General features: G+C 44.2%; 1 protein-coding gene across 3 annotated transcripts in view; it reads right to left on the minus strand.

Moving 5' to 3' along the window:
• Grip2 (glutamate receptor interacting protein 2) overlaps positions 1-16,823 on the minus strand; it is a 95,608-nt gene that overhangs the window by 55,801 nt on the left and 22,984 nt on the right. The gene's annotated exons all lie outside the window — the stretch shown is intronic.

Genomic DNA, 16,823 nt, shown 5'->3' on the forward strand with positions numbered 1-16,823 from the left:
GTCATCAAGCACCTCCATTCCTCAAGTTGTCTTCTTGCCAAAAGTGCTACCTAGCCCACCCCGGCTTCTGCTGACATCTGACAGATCCCTTCCCTCTCCTCTGCCAGAGGCCCGGTCTCTCTTCAGGTCCTTCCTTCCTGCCAGCGGGCCATCCACCTAGTACTGCTCCCTGGGACTTCCCTGTCTGTGAGCACTTCCTCAAACCTCAGTCACCACTCCCTGCTCTGAGCAATGTCCCGCTCAGCTTGAGTTTTCCTTTATTTCCTGGAAATACGTCCCAAGAGCCCGGTGAGTGCCTTAACCCACTAAAGGCTGGGTGGCATCCGTGGGTCACATGTGAGTGTTTATAGTGTTCAGCACGAGCTCCGTAAATGAACTTCCTGTCTCATCCGCTTTACCACCTCAGACCTCAGTGTGGTTCTTGAGGTTGGCCCAGCAAGTAGGCTTACTGTGGGGGAGACCGAGGCAGAGGGGCTGTGACCTTCTCAGGATCACAGAGCAGGCATATGGCAGAGAGGGACCTCTGTCTTTTCCCCTAAAGCAGCTGCTCAGCTCCCTCCTCCCTTGACCAGACTTATAGGGCAGAACTGGACCTAGATCACACTTCGCAGGAAATGTCAGCACCCTCTTGGGAATTATGGCTGCTGCAGAGTGCACAGCAATGAGGGTCTGTCCAGCGTGCACTTCTGTCTGTTGGCCCCATCATTGCAACCGCTCTCCCTCCAGGCCTTGGCCACTAATGTGCAGAAGTTCTCATCCCCACCGCTGCCAGAGCTGGGGTGGTGGAGTGCAGACGGTTTCAGGTCAAGAGAGCTGGTAATGGACTGGAAGTATAAGGAAGCTGGTCCACACTTAGTGGCCCCCCACCCTGCTAATTCCCAGCGGGGCCTCCATCTGCCACCAGGCTGTGACTTCTGTCTTGACCTTCTTCAATATTAGAAAGGGGGTCCCAAGGTGAGAGTCCCCAGAATGGGGACTTGTGTTGGGTACACTGCAAAGGCATGGTGTCAGGAAGGGGCCCAAGGAGGCCTTGTAGCACTCACTCAGGCCTCAAGGTCCTGGGCTCCTTATCTGATGGCCTTGAGGAGATGTCCTTTCATCCTTGCAGAGTGGATGACCGTGCGGCAGGGGCAGCTCACGAGGCTAGAAGTGAGCACTTGGGCAAGATGGTGTGACCTCATCCTGAGACATGGGGCAGAATGCCATCCCATTGCCACTGTCCCCTCCCATGTTTCAATTCCCAGATGCCCTGGTCTGAGCTAAGGGGGAGACCTGATAACAGCAGCCTTTGGGGATGGGCTGGCCTGAGTTCAAATCCAAGCTGACCAACATGAACTAACAGTTACTCCATGGCTCGGCTCTAAGGGCTGCGGGAGCCACAGGCATGCAACACTGGGTCGATTCTGGCATGCAGATGCTCAGTAAGTAACACCTATTAGGGCTGGGATTATTGTGCATGCAGTAGATCCCTTGCTCCCTTGTGTGCAAACGGATGGGAGGTGGAGGAAAAAAGGCAAGCATCCGTTGCTTCCCACAAACCATCTCATTTAATCTTCATAGTGTGCCAGACTGGTCCTCTAAGCATCCTTATTTTACAAATGAGGACTCCAAGACTCAGAGAGACATGGAACTCCATCAGGATCACACAGCACACATGCGGCCAAAGCAGGGCTCGATACCAGCCACAGGACTAGACCTACCACCATACCTGAGCCACAGAGCAACTCTTCTATGAGCCCTACACCATTGTCTTGCCAGCGACGCTCAAGGGCAGGAGACCGCCCTGCCCACAGCTGTACCGACTAGTTAGTGGCACAACTTGGGCTGGACTCCAGAGCAAGAGGCCTGGTCAAGGACAAGGCCACACTCTACCTCAGTTACTCCCATTGGTAAAATGAATAAATAAATAAAAATCAATGAGCCAGGGCAGATGAAAGTAGCAGGCAGAAATCACCAGCAATGCATCAGGTCACAAATGGCGCTGAGGTCAGGATTCAAATTTAGCACTGTCTGACTCCCTTTAGGAAAGAAACTGCACCGAGCTTCAGAGTCGGGTAGAAAGAAGGGAAAAGATCATGGAGGGATTCAGGCCAGCCTCCACCAGCCATTCTGCTTCTTCCAGTCCTGCCCTAGCTGTAGGAAGCCCCTTGGGCCCTGGGTTGCTGCCACCCCCTACCTGCTTCCTGAAACAAATTAGCATCTCATCAGAGATGCCTTTAATCTTATGAGCCTTTTCTTCCCCACGGGCCTAGCTGTGACATTTCAGCAGCCCAGCTCTGCTGATCTAAATAAGACCCAGGCCTCCAAGGCTGAGTCTGTGGAGGAGGAAAAGAGTGGGAAGGCTCGCTTCACCATGTCCCCAGGCTGGGGAGGGAGAGCATGTGGGCTGTCCATTCATCCATCCATGCACCTATCCTTCCTCTCTTCACTCACTCAACAAATATTTATTAAGCACCTTTGTACACTGGCCAAGAGATTCAGCCGTGAACAAAAATCAAGACTTCATGGTGGGGAGAAGAGAAAATAAATGTCAAATATAATAACTAAGCAAATGGTGCAATATGTTAGGAGTACTATGGGAGAAATAAACAGTAAGGCAGGGATATGGCGTAAAGAACCTAGACTGGATTCTCAATAGTGATGCCTGCTGACAGAGGCCCCGGGCTGATTCCAGCATGGGTTGGGGGAGACAGGGTCATCAGTAGCGTGGTCCTGCGGGTCAGAAATTAAGGAATTGCTCAAAGACTTAGTGGAGAAGGTCAGAAGGACTCTGAAGACTGTCAGGGGACTCTTATTGGCCAAACCAGGGACAACTGAAACATTAAAAAAAAAAAAAAGACTTCAAAACCATAAAATTCTATGTGTGAAAAGTGATTTTCAAAAGAAGGGGAAAAACACCCACAAAACCCTCACTGGTCACTTCGGAGGTACTTAGGTACCAACACATGGGTTCATCAACAAATGCAGGCAGGCTGCAGCACTGAGCTTGTCTTTTTTTTTTTTTTTCCGGGCAGGGAGAGAACTTCACTAGTGGAATCTAGACAGCAAGGATGTGTGGCAGAAATGGTAACTCTGGGAATCCACCTTTCTGAAATCCTAAGGCTCTGGAGCCACCCAGGGTCGCCTGACACTCAGTGCCTCCTGACAGATGGAAGACGTCTGTGACAGTACCCAAGCTTGCTAGCAAGACAGGACTCTAGCAACCCCAGGTGAGGCCCAAAGTCCAGGGGACGGAAAGCACAGTGCCTAAGGGGTGGCCTTAAGTGCTGCCACCGCAGCTAAGTAATTTGGAGTGGATGCCCAGGCAAGCACATAGCAAGGATGTGGGTCACAGCGGTGGCACTTGTGCAGAGGGATCCCGTGTGCCTCAGGAAGAGGCTGGGACAGGACGGGTTCTTCCCCCATCAGCTCCTCCCCACCTTGACCCAGGCTCACGGGGCACCTGTGGAGTTACAGAGGAGGGATGGCATGTCCACCTGGGAGGTTTATGATTCAAGGCCCCTGCTTGACCACCCATGAGTGGGTGTGACATCTTTCACCCCATCCCTGTTCACGTGAAATAACACAAAGGCTCCATGAACCAGTCCTTAACAGAGCTAAGATAGGCAGGCATTTACTGTCAGCCCTTTCTCGTTTGAAAAATGGTACCAACAACATGTAACATTTATCATCATTTGGTAATATATGCAGTTTCCTTTATTGAAATTTATTTATTTATTCCTGTGTCATGGTGTGTTTGGATCTCATAAGACAGTCTTTGTCTGTGCTCTACCTTCTTTTGAGACATGGTTTGTCTCTCTTTCTCTCTTTTTGTTTGTTTTTTCAAAGTAGGGTCTTGCTCTAGTCCAGGCTGACCTGGACTATGTAGTCTTAGGGTGGCCTCGAACTCATGGTGATCCTCCTACCTCTGCCTCCCAAGTGCTATGATTAAAGGCATGCGCCACCACACCCAGCAATTCCTAATCTGTATGGAATGAGTGTGACCCATCTGTCTGCCTCCAGCCCACTCTGGTGCCCACTGTGCCTCTCTAAACATAGATGTATCTCTTGTGTGCCTTTGCACGGGCGGTGCAGTTAGACACAGCAAGTGTGACAAGAGGAGCACCTAGGGGCACCTTGAGCACCCATGGCTGTGCAACTGACCCATGCTTTAAAATGTATATATTTTATATATATTATACATATTATAAATATAAAATATATTTTATATATTATAATATATATTATATATATTTTATATATTATAATATAGATAGATAGATAGTTATTTATGTATTTGTGGGGGGGGACAGATAGAGAGAAGCAGCATGCCATGGTCTCCAGCTGCTGCAAATGAACTCCAGATGCATGTACCACCTTGTGCATCTGGCTTATTCGAGTCCTGGAAAATCAAACCTGGGTCCTTTGGTGTTGCAGGCAAGTGCCTTAACTGATAAGCCATTTCTCCAGCTTTTTTTTTTTTTTTTTTTTTTTGGTGGTATTGTTTTAGTTTTTCCAAGGTAGGGTCTCACTTTAGCATAGGCTGACCTGGACCTCACTCTGTAGTCCCAGGCTGGCCTCAAACTCATAGCAATCCTCCTACCTCTGCCTCCTGAGTACTAGGAACTCTTATTTTTCTTTGGTGACAAGATCTCCTATAGCTGAGGTTGTTCATGAACTTCTGATCTTCCTGCTTCTAGACCCCTAAAGTGTTGGAACTGTACATGTACAACCACATCTGGCTGACTTTCCACTTTTACTATGGAGTAAAAATAAAAGTCTAGCCATTGCCTGGAGAGATGGCTTAGCGGTTAAGCGCTTGCCTGTGGAGCCTAAGGACCCCAGTTCAAGGCTCAATTCCCCAGGACCCACGTTAGCCAGATGCACAAGGGGGCGCATGCGTCTGGAGTTTGTTTGCAGTGGCTGGAGGTTCTGGTGCACCCATTCTCTCTCTCTTTCTCTCTCTTTCTCTCTCTCTCTCTTCCTCCTTCTCTCTCTGTTGCTCTCAAATAAATAAGTAAAAATGAACAAAAAATTTTTTAAAAAGTCTAAGCCATGTAATTTTGAAAATAACCAGAGACAAGTTTGGAAATAGTCACTTTGCTGTCAGGAGTGGTGGTGCGTGCCTTTAACCGCAGTACTCAGGAGGCCAAGGTAGGAGAATTCAGGTCAGTCTGGGCTAGAGAGAGATCCTTCCTCAAAAAAAAGAAAAAGAAAGAAAAAAAAGTCACTTTGTTTTGATATCTAGATAGTCATAGAGTTTAATAAGCTAAGGCCCAAAGCGAGGGAAATCTTCAGACAGAGAACAACAGTTAACATTGTTTTGTGTGTATGTGGTGCACGTGCATGCATGGATGGATGCATGCTCATGTGTGTGTGCATGTAGAGGCCGGAGGCTGATGGTAAGCGTCCTTCTCGGTCACAGTAGGGCCTCTCCCTAAACCTCGAGCTCATGGGATTGGCCAGACTAGCTAGCCAGCCCCAGGGATCTTCCTGTGTCCACTCTCCCAGCACTGGGATTAGGCCACATGCCGCAACGCCCGCCATTTACCTGGGGGACTGAGGATTCAAACTCAGACCGTCAAGTTTTCACAACAAGCACTTTATGCCCTGAGCCATGTCCCTAACCCCAGTCTTTAAACTTTTACAAAAGAAATTATACCAGTGACTCTGTTAAGGAATCTGAGAAATACAGATGCTCTAATAAAATTGCATTTTGGAGCCAAGCACCATGGTTACGGTGTCCGTAGCTCCATCTATCAAAGAGGATCAGGCAAGAGAATTGCTTGAGCCCAGGAGTTAGGCATTATATTTTGAATTACTGTCCACTTTAATTATCCATCTATGATCTGTCTTCCATTGGTTCCAAATCTTATAATTATATACAATTTTTTTTTTGAGGTAGGGTCTCACTCTGGTCCAGGCTGACCTGGAATTAACTATGTAGTCTCAGGGTGGCCTTGAACTCACGGCAATCCTCCTACCTCTGCCTCCCAAGTGCTGGGATTAAAAGCGTGCACCACCACACCCGGCTTCATATCTTTTGTTTGTTTATGTTGTATTTATTTTTGTTTTCAACAGGTTCTCAGGTAACCCATTTGGCCTCAAACTCTACCCCAGGATATATTTTAAAGAAAAATAGTGACTCATCGTAGGCATACCCAGTCCTATGAGGCCCAGAGAATCGCATGTGCTTTATAGGAGAGGAAACTGAGGTTCAGAGAGGTTAAGTCACTTTCCCAGTGTTACACAGTGAGGGGAGTATCACAGCTGGGATGACAACCTGGGCCACTTGGCTCAGTGGCTGTGAGTTCTTACTCTGCCCCCATCATGGATATCTCCTGAGATCTCAGGCCCAGCTCACATGGTGTGAGACCTCGGGTCTGAGATGGGAAGAGGTAATCCCCACCCTCTTAGCAAGCTGTTGTAGCCGCCACAGCAAAGCTAGAAGGGCACAGCAGCTCCTCACGGAGGACGGAGGGGCAGTGGGTACACGGCAGGCTACAGCCATGAAGATAGGCAGCTAGAGACAGGACTGGTGTTCTTCTGAGTATCTCATGTCCTCTCTGTGCCTCAGTTTCTTTGCCTGCTCACTGGGGCTACTGCTGGGATTGAGAGAGAGTAGGCAGTTAGGTGACTGGGCCCCCGAAAGTGAAAAAGACAAGAAAGTCTACACTTGCTAGACATCAAGGATGATCTGACTTCTTATCCCTTGCCTAGTTTCCTAGATTTGTTTTTCCACAAGCACCCTGGAGCCCTCCTTGGAGAGAAGTCTTTGATTTAAACATTGTGGTTGGTCAAGTTCAGACCCTGAACTTGGTGCCAGGGCTAGCCTCTTCCTGAGACAGCCCCTAGTCTTAAGTAACCAGCTGCCTCTGGTTCACCTGAGCAGGAAAACAAGGCCCACCAACATAAGGTTATAAATACCCTTGCAAGGGGAGGGCAGGATCTCTGAGCTGCCTGCAGAGTGTGTCCCAGCCTGACCCCATCAACTTCTTGCTAACAGACAGCCATCTGAGACAAGACTTGACCCTCACACGACAGGCATGCAGAGAGGCCAAGGGAGCCACCTTGGGCACAAAGAACTCTGGAGGGCTTCTGGGCCTCTGGGAGTGGCAGTCAGATGATACATGAGCACCAAACCCCATAGAACACAGGCTACAGACTCACACCCAACTCCTACTTGTATCATTTGACCCAGAAAACCACAGACTAGGCCTTATCCTAGCAATTTTACTTTGCAGTGGCATCCACATTCCTGACCGATGGCTTGTGTTTGCCATGGCTATACATTTCATTTTTTTAAAATTTTTATTAACATTTTCCATGATTATAAAATATATCCCATGGTAATTCCCTCCCTCCCCACCCCCACACTTTCCCATTTGAAATTCCATTCTCCATCATGTTACCTCCCCATTATAATCATTGTAATTACATATATACAATATCAACCTATTAAGTATCCTCCTCCCTTCCTTTCTCTACCCTTTATGTCTCCTGTTTGCCTTACTGGCCTCTGCTACTAAGTATTGTCATTCTCATGCAGAAGCCCAGTCACCTGTAGCTAGGATCCACATATGAGAGAGAACATGTGGTGCTTGGCTTTCTGGGCCTGGGTTACCTCACTTAGTATAATACTTTCCAGGTCCATCCATTTTTCTGCAAATTTCATAACTTCATTTTTCTTTACCGCTGAGTAGAACTCCATTGTATAAATGTGCCACATCTCCATTATCCACTCATCTGTTGAGGGACATCTAGGCTGGTTCCATTTCCCAGTTATTATAAATTGAGCAGCAATAAACATGGTTGAGCATGTACTTCTAAGGAAATGATATGAGTCCTTTGGATATATGCCTAGCAGTACTATAGCTGGGTCATATGGTAGATCAATCTCTAGCTGTTTTAGGAACCTCCACACTGTTTTCCACAATGGGTGGACCAGATTGCATTCCCACCAGAAGTGTAGAAGGGTTCCTTTTTTGCCACATCCCCGCCAACATTTATGATCATTTGTTTTCATGATGGTGGCCAATCTGACAGGAGTGAGATGGAATCTCAATGTAGTTTTAATCTGCATTTCCCTGATGACTAGTGACGTAGAACATTTTTTTAGATGCTTATATGCCATTCATATTTCTTCCTTTGAGAACTCTCTATTTAGTTCCATAGCCCATTTTTTGATTGGCTTATTTGATTCCTTATTATTTAACTTTTTGAGTTCTTTGTATATCCTAGATATTAATCCTCTATCAGATATATAGCTGGCAAAGATTTTTTCCCATTCTGTAGGTTGCCTCTTTGCTTTTTTCACTGTGTCCTTTGCAGTGCAAAATCTTTGTAATTTCATGAGGTCCCAGTGATTAATCTGTGGTTTTATTGCCTGAGCAGTTGGGGTTATATTCAGAAAGTCTTTGCCAAGACCAATATGTTGAAGGGTTTCCCTTACTTTTTCCTCTAGCAGTTTCAGAGTTTCAGGTCTGATGTTAAGGTCTTTAATCCATTTGGACTTAATTCTTGTGCACACAGAAAGAGAAGAATCTATTTTCATCCTTCTGCAGATATATATCCAGTTTTCCCAACACCATTTGCTGAAGAGGCTGTCTCTTCTCCAATGAGTATTTTTGGCATTTTTATCGAATATCAGGAGGCTATAGTTACTTGGGCTTACATCTGGGTCTTCTATTCTGTTCCACTGATCTACATGTCTGTTTTTGTGCCAGTACTATGCTGTTTTTGTTACTATGGCTCTGTAGTATAGGTTAAAATCAGGTATGGTGATACCACCAGCCTCATTTTTGTTGCTCAGTATTATTTTAGATATTCGAGGTTTTTTGTGATTCCAAATGAATTTTTGGATTGTTTTTTCTATTTCCATGAAGAAAGCCTTTGGAATTTTGATAGGGATTGCATTAAATGTGTATATTGCTTTAGGTAAGATTGCCATTTTCACAATATTGATTCTGCCAATCCAGGAACAAGGGATGTTTCTCCACTTTCTAGTGTCTTCTGCAATTTCTCGCTTGAGTGTTTTAAAGTTCTCATTGTAGAGATTCTTTACTTCCTTGGTTAGGTTTATTCCAAGGTACTTTATTTTTTTTGATGCAATTGTGAATGGGAGTGATTTACTGATTTCATCCTCTGTGTGTTTTTTGTTAGCATATATGAAGGCTACTGATTTCTGTGTATTTATTTTGTATCCTGCTACATTGCTGTAGGTTTTGATCACCTCTAACAGTTTGCTAGTAGAGTCTTTAGGGTCCTTTATGTATAGAATCATGTCATCTGCAAATAATGATAACTTGATCTCTTCCTTTCCAATTTGTATCCCTTTTATGTGTGTCTCTTGCCTTATTGCTATGGCTAAGACTTCCAAAACTATATTAAATAAAAGTGGGGACAGTGGACACCCTTGTCTTGTTCCTGATTTTAGTGGGAAAGCTTTGAGTTTTTCCCCATTTAGTAATATGTTGGCTGTAGGCTTGTCATAAATAGCCTTTATTATATTGAGATATGTTCCTTCTATTCCCAGTCTCTGTAGGACTTCTATCATGAAGGGATGTTGGATTTTGTCAAATGCTTTCTCTGTGTCTAATGAGATGATCATGTGATTTTTGTCCTTCAACCCATTTATGTAATGTATTACATTTATAGATTTGCGTATGTTGAACCATCCCTGCATCTCTGGGATAAAGCCTACTTGGTCAGAGTGAATGATCTTTTTGATATACTCTTTTATTCTGTTTGCCAATATTTTATTGAGAATTTTTGCATCTATGTTCATGAGGGAGATTGGTCTGTAATTTTCATTTTTTGTTCTATCTTTGCCTGGTTTTTGTATCAAGGTGATGCTGGCCTCATAGAAGGAGTTTGGTAGAATTCCTTCTTTTTCTATTTCCTGGAAAAGCTTAAGAAGCAATGGTGTTAGCTCTTCCTTAAAAGTCTGGTAAAATTCAGCAGTGAATCCATCTGGGCCTGGGCTTTTTTTAGTTGGGAGATTATTGATAACTGTTTGGATCTCCATGTTTGTTATAGGTCTATTTAAGTGATTAATCTCATTTTGATTTAATTTGGGTAGGTCATATAGATCAAGGAAATCATCCATTTCTTTCAGATTTTCATACTTTGTGGAGTATATGCTTTTATAGTATGTCCCTATGATTTTTTGAATTTCTCTGGAATCTGTTGTGATATTACCTCGTTCATCTCTGATTTTATTAATTCGTGTCTCTTCTCTCTTTCTTTTGGTCAGATTTGCTAAGGGTTTATCAATCTTGTTTATCCTTTCAAAGAACCAACTCTTTGTTTCATTAATTATTTGGATTGTTCTTTTTGTTTCTATCTCATTAATTTCTGCCCTAATCTTTATTATTTCTTCCCATCTACTGATTTTTGGTTTGCCTTGTCCTTCTTTTTCCAAGGCTTTAAGGCGAAGCATTAGGTCGTTTACTTGCGACCTTTCTAATTTCTTAATATAGGCACTTAAGGCTATAAATTTACCTCTTAGAACTGCCTTCATTGTGTCCCAGAAATTTTGGTATGTTGTGTTCTCATTATCATTTGACTCTATGAATTTTTTGATTTCCTTTTTGATTTCTTCATTGACCCATTCATCATTTAGTAGTGTATTGTTTAGTTTCCATGATTTTGTGTATGCTCTATAGCCTTTCTTGCTACTGATTTGTAGTTTAATTCCATTGTGGTCAGATAGAATGCAAGGAATTATTTCAATTTTCCTGAATTTGTTCAGATTTGCTTTGTGTCCTAATATATGGTCTATTTTAGAGAATGTTCCATGTGCTGCTGTAAAGAACGTATATTCTGCAGCCTTTGGATAAAATGTCCTGTATATATCTGTTAAGTCCATTCCTTCAATGACCTCATTTAGTCCAGATGCCTCTCTGTTTATTTTTTCCCGGGGATGACCTGTCAATTGATGAGAGTGGGGTGTTAAAGTCACCCACCACCACTGTGTTTGGTGTTATCTGTGACCTTAGTTCTAATAGTGTTTGTTTGACGAATTTGGGAGCCCCCATGTTAGGTGCATATATGTTTAGGATTGTAATGTCCTCCTGTTGGAGTGTGCCCTTAATCAATATGAAGTGGCCTTCCTTATCTTTCTTGACTAACGTTGGACTAAAGTCTACCCTGTCCGATATTAGGATAGCAACCCCTGCTTGTTTTCTAGGCCCATTTGCTTGAAACACCGTCTTCCAACCTTTCACCCTAAGGTAATGTCTATCCTTTGTAGAAAGGTGAGTTTCTTGGAGACAACAAATTGTAGGATCCTGTTTTTTTACCCAGTCTGCGAATCTATGTCTTTTCGTTGGGGCATTGAGGCCGTTGATATTAAGAGATATTATTGAAAGGTGTGTATTTATGTTTGCCATTTTTTTTTTTTTTTGTGGTTCTGGTTGTACCTGTGCTCTCTTGTGTTAACTAGTATTTGAGTATTGCTTGTTTTTTCTAGGTTCCTTATATGTGTGCTTTTCCTTTTCTTCAGCATGGAGGATTCTATCAAGTATTTTCTGTAGAGCTAGTTTTGTCTTCAAATACTCCTTTAACCTGCTTTTGTCATGGAATGTCCTTATTTCTCCATCTATTTGAATGGATAACTTTGCAGGATAAAGTAATAAAGTAACCTTAGTTGACAGTTGTTATCTTTCAGAACTTGGAAAATATCACTCCAAGCTCTTCTGGCTTTAAAAGTTTGTGTTGAATAATCTGCTGTAATCCTGATGGGCTGGCTTTTGTAGGTAACTTGATTTTTCTCTCTAACTGCTTTCAATATTTTTTCTTTGGTGTGTGTGTTTGGAAGTTTGATTATAATATGGTGAGGAGAGGTTCTTTCCAGGTTTTGTCTGGCTGGGGTTCTAAAGGATTCCTGTATCTGTATTGGCACCTCTTTCCCAATTTGGGGGAAATTTTCTTCTATGATTTTGTTGAAGACACCTACTATGCCTTTTGAGTGAAATTCTTCTCCTTCTACTATGCCCTGAACTCTAATATTTGATCTTTTCATAGTGTCCCAAATATCTTGAAATTCCCACTCATACTTTTCTATAAGTTTGTCTTTCTCTTTGTTGGCCTGTATTAGATCTGCCACCTGGTCTTCTAGCTTAGATATTCTGTCCTCTCCTTCATCCATTCTACTGGTGAGATTTTCTACAGAGTTTTTTATTTCATTAACTGTGTTCTTCATTGCTAGTAATTCTGACTGGTTTTTCTTTATTATTTCTATTTCCTTATTTATGTCTTGTATTGCCCTGTTTATTTCATGAAATTGATGTCCTGCATCTTCTTTGATTCCTTTGATTTCCTCTTTAAGTTCCTCTTTGACTCCTTTGATTTGTTCTCTGAGTTCTTTGAACATATTTACAATCATTCTTTTGAAATATTTTTCAGGCATTTCCTCTAACTCGTTCTTACTGGAGGTCATTTCTGATGCATTAATATTTTTGGTGGATTTATATCGTCTTGCTTTTTAGTGTTTCTTGTGTTATAATGTATATATTTTTGCATCTTGGATTAAGTTAATGCTTGGATTTTCTAGCTAGCTGGGTATTCTTAGCTGTATCAGTTGATTTGATGTTATATATTTTCAGGGTAGGAGCTTAAGGTGTTAGATGTGGCTCTTAAGACTCTGAGAGTATCTACAAAGGTGCTCCTAGGGGTTGAGTTTCCCTGCTATGGGAGTATTCAAGTAGGCTGAGTGGAAGAAAATGCCAGTAGATTCTAAAAGTTAACTAAACACTGTACCCATTCAGTCAAAAACAGCCCCAAGTATGTATGCCAGAGTAGTTATTATAACAACCAGATCCTCTATCAACACAGAGTTTAAGATTTCTGGTCTGTTGAGGGATCCCAGTCAGCTTGTGACCAAGTGAGACCCTTCCTTGGTGCAAACCCAGTTACCTTGGATGAGTTTGGTCTCAGTCAAGTTGCTGCCTGGGTCGTCGGGCTGCTGTTCTGATTTCTGGAGCTGGGCACTGGCTTTTCCTGCGGGGCAAACCAAGCCTGGCAACTGTGGCCCTGCAGATCAGCACCCCCACTGCTGGAACTGCTGCTGCTTCTGGGTCTGCTGTTGTTGCTGCTCCTGGGTCTGCTGCTGCTGGGGCCACTGGTACCGGTTCGGAGCTGCTGATGTTGCTGCCGAACTCTGCTCCTGCTTGGGTCCTGCTGTTGGCTCAAGTTGGCCTGGCCAGGTCCTGGACCGCTGCTCTGTTCACCGGAGCTGGGCTCAGGCGGTGAGGGAGAGGAGGGAGACGCAGCTGCTCTGGTTCTCTCACTGCTCCACGTGTTCTTCTACCTCGCGGTCTGCTCCTCCGTTGCTCGCTGCCGCTCTCCCTTCACGTTTCCTGAGTTGCGGAGAGCGCGGTGTGAGGGGAAGCTCCCACACCTGGCTTTTCCTGCGGCTGGAGCCGAGTCTGGCGGCTTTCTGGTGCACCCCACCACTGCCGCGGTTGGCGGAGCTGCCGGAGCCGCTTTTGCCGGCCTGTGCAGGCTCTGGATGCTCTATAACTCTTCTACTTCTCCGCTGCTGCTTCAGTTTCCTATACACCTCACTTTTTAGTAAAAGTGTGTATTTTGCTGAGGTTTTTTGGTCTTTTTTTCCCCCCAGGCTGCTTTGGCGTGGTACCTATGCCGCCATCTTAACCAGAAGTCCCCCATTTCATTTTTTAAAAGAAATCATTGGGCTGGAGAGATGGCTCAGTGGTTATGCGTTGCCTATGAAGCCTAAGGACCCCAGTTCAAGGCTCGATTCTCCAGGACCCACGTTAGCCAGATGCACAAGGGGGCACACATGTCTGTAGTTCGTTTGCAGTGGCTGGAGGCCCTGGCGCGCCCATTCTCTCTCTCTCTCTCTCCCTCCTCCTTTCTCTGCCTGTCTGTCACTCTCAAATAAAATAAAATAAAATAAACAAAAATATTAAAAAAAAAGAAATCATTATTCCCTTGATATTTATGACCTCACAGGGGCTGATACTACCTACAAAAGACATGTACAATAGGAGGAAAAACAAATGATGACATCAATAGAGAAAAGAAACTAGTTAGAAAGAAGGCATTCCCTGGAGGGGGATGTGGGAGGGGGAAAGAGGAGTGGTAGGAAGGGATTATGATCATGGTATATTGTTTATATGTCTGGAAATTGTCAATAATTTTTTAAAATCATTTTCCAGTTTGTCATCCCGAAGCACTGCCTAGCAGCGGGAAGCTGCGCTCCCCATGAGACCTGGCTGTGAAGCCCATGCTTTGCTGTGACGCACAGAGCACCTGTGAGGCGAACGCGGTAGCCCCACACCACGGACGCCCGCTGCACACAGCATCTGACGCGTGCAGAGACACGTCTCCTCGGCCTGGGCACTGTCGACCCTTGGCTAGGACCGTTACACACTGTGGGGCTAGCCTGGAATACACAGAGTGCCTAGCAGCAGGCCTGGCCATTGACTGGACACCAGCAGGGTAATCTATAGGCATCTCTGGACACCTCATTGCCATATGTGCCCCATGGACATAGTCACCCCAGCTGAGAAGTGCTGGTTTAGAGAGTCTTGGTTTGTACCTAGGAAAGCACATCTGAGTGTGTGGTTGTGCTCTGCACGTTTCGTCCCTCCTTGCTCACACTATCTGGCCCCTGCAGATACCTGAGCTTGCCACCCCACATGTCACTCATTACTGTATTTTTCTTAAGGGAATGGGTATATTACGGATTTTAGCATTGCAAACGAACTCTAGATGCATGTGCCACTTTGTGCATTTGGCTTTACGTGGGTCCTGGGGAACTGAACCTGGGCCCTTTGGCTTTGCAAGCACCCTAACCATTCAGCCATCTCTCCAGCCCATCACTCATTACTCGTAAGGGAATCCTGACAGTTGTCCCATCTCTAGAGTCACCCCACAGATAAGGGATTCTGAATGTTGCTGTGGAAACTAGATCCACTGTCCACATAGGGATGAAGCTGCCTTGACTGTCTTGACCTCTCTCTGACCTCTTCCTCCTCACTGCTGGGTCACAGCCCTGCGAGGATCCAGCCAGAGAGAAAGGCCACAGCCTGAGAAAATGCTAAAATGTTACTGGAGTCCAGAGAACAGGCAATCTTGACCTGTGAACAGGTAAGAGGCTGCTGGCACCTGCAGGGGACACCAGGAGCGCAGCTTTGGGTCCACACACACCTGCACCCGGATCACTCAGGGTTCTTCACTCAGAACAATCCAGCAGGGACTAGAGTTTATATTTTTCAAGCCTACCATGTGCCTCTGAGCCCCCTTCTGAGTGCATCTAGATCTCCTGGAAGTTAGACTTATGTTTATAAATTCACGTTATAAAATAAAATAGAAGACCTGACAGTGCCAAGATGTGGAGCGTCTGTGCTCCGTGGCTACTGCCTGCGGAACGTGAAGTAGCATGACGACTATGGAAAGGCACTGGGCAGCACTCCCCAAAAGTCCGCAGCACCAGAAAAGATATCAAAGAGAACAGAGCAAGGGGTACAAGTAGGGACGCAAGTGAAGAAAACTTCCCAGACCTAAAGGAGTCAAGTTTTGAGATTATCAGTGCTCACATATCAATATAACTGATGAGAACAGACTGACTCTGAGACACAACTTGGTGAAGTTTTAGAATTCTAGTGATGAACAGATAATCTTAAAGGCTTCCAGAAGAAGCCAAGAAATAACTTACAGAGAAATGAGAATCAGACTGACAGCAGATTTATCACCAGGCACTTTAGATGCCAGAATTCAGTGGGCCCATATCATAAAGGTCCTACAAGAAGGCTTTGAGCCTAGAATCCCTTATCTGGTCAAGTTAGCACTCAGTTTTGAAGGTAAAACCATGTTTTCTTTTTAAATTATTTTTATTTTATTTGCAAGCTGAGGCAGAAAAGACACACACACACACAGAAAGAATGGGTGTGCATCAGGGCCCCTAGCCATTGTAAATGAACTCTAGACACATGTGGCACCTTGTGCATCTGGCTTTATGTGTGTAGTAGGGAATCGAACCTGGGTCATTAGGCTTTGCAGGCAGGTGCCTTAACCACTTAGCCATCTCTCCAGCCCCAAGGTATTTTTGATATTGGAGAATTTTAAAAAATTATTTCTTGTGAACCATATTTGAAAATATTGCTGGGCAATGTACTCTAGCTATCTAGAATCTACAAAAATACATCCAAAAAGGAAAGGAAAAGTGGAAAGCGAGTCATTATTCCTAATAACAAGTATGGTTATCTAACAGTTTATTACTTAAATGTTAATTAAACTAAAGGACATATTTCAAAAATTTTAATACCATTTTGTGTAACTATTGTGGGTCACGGAGGAATCTTAAGGGAACCAAATATGGGGAAAGTACAAGAAATGAGAGGGTGGGGTGATCAGAATCGAAAAACTGCAAAGGCTAGCTAAATCAAAATAATAACACTTTATTATTTATCATTTACTGTATGATAAAATGAGTTCAAATGCTTCATTTGATTACTTAAAATTTTCATATTTTATTTTAAATTATTTATTTATACAGTCACTTGTGTCTGCGTCAGGGCCTCTTAAATGAACACCAGACACTTTGGCACTTGTTACCTCAGGCTTAAGTGGGCAGTTTCAGAATTGAACGTGGGCTGTCAGGCTTTTCAAATAAGCACCTTTAACAAAGCAGTCACCTTCCCAGCTTAACATTTTTAAAAATACATTTTATTTATTTATTTATTTGAGAGAGAAAGAGGCAGAGAGAGAGGGAGAAAATGTGCACGCCAGAGTGTCCAGCCACTGTAAACGCATGCGCCCCCTTGTGCATCTGGGATCCTTTGGCTTTGCAGGCAAATGCCTTAACCGCTAAG

Source organism: Jaculus jaculus, chromosome 6 (genome assembly GCF_020740685.1).
Source record: "Jaculus jaculus isolate mJacJac1 chromosome 6, mJacJac1.mat.Y.cur, whole genome shotgun sequence".
Lineage (NCBI taxonomy): Eukaryota > Metazoa > Chordata > Mammalia > Rodentia > Dipodidae > Jaculus > Jaculus jaculus.